The sequence below is a fragment of the Penaeus monodon genome, chromosome 21 (genome assembly GCF_015228065.2).
Source record: "Penaeus monodon isolate SGIC_2016 chromosome 21, NSTDA_Pmon_1, whole genome shotgun sequence".
NCBI classification, from domain to species: domain Eukaryota; kingdom Metazoa; phylum Arthropoda; class Malacostraca; order Decapoda; family Penaeidae; genus Penaeus; species Penaeus monodon.
The window spans coordinates 24,764,869-24,765,081 of NC_051406.1; the positions used below are offsets into that span (position 1 = coordinate 24,764,869).

At 46.0% G+C, this 213-nt stretch overlaps 1 protein-coding gene across 1 annotated transcript in view; it reads right to left on the reverse strand.

Annotated features, from left to right (window-relative positions):
- Window positions 1-213, reverse strand: part of LOC119586376 (protein MLP1 homolog) — a gene marked incomplete in the record, with an annotated part of 73,375 nt that overhangs the window by 54,674 nt on the left and 18,488 nt on the right.

Genomic DNA, 213 nt, shown 5'->3' on the forward strand with positions numbered 1-213 from the left:
CGTCGCCCCAAACACCCCCCGCGCTCCAATAGTTCTCGCGCGCACGAGAAGTGTAGATTTGTGACTATAAAAAAAAGTTTGCGAATTTGCGCTGAGAAGAGAGCGTGAATTGGGACATCGCAGGTTTGGTGATTTGAATTCGCTTTTTTTTCTGTGGTTCTTTTGTTCTTGTTTGCGTAATGGGGTTCCGGAGTTCCTATTGCTTTTTGTTCG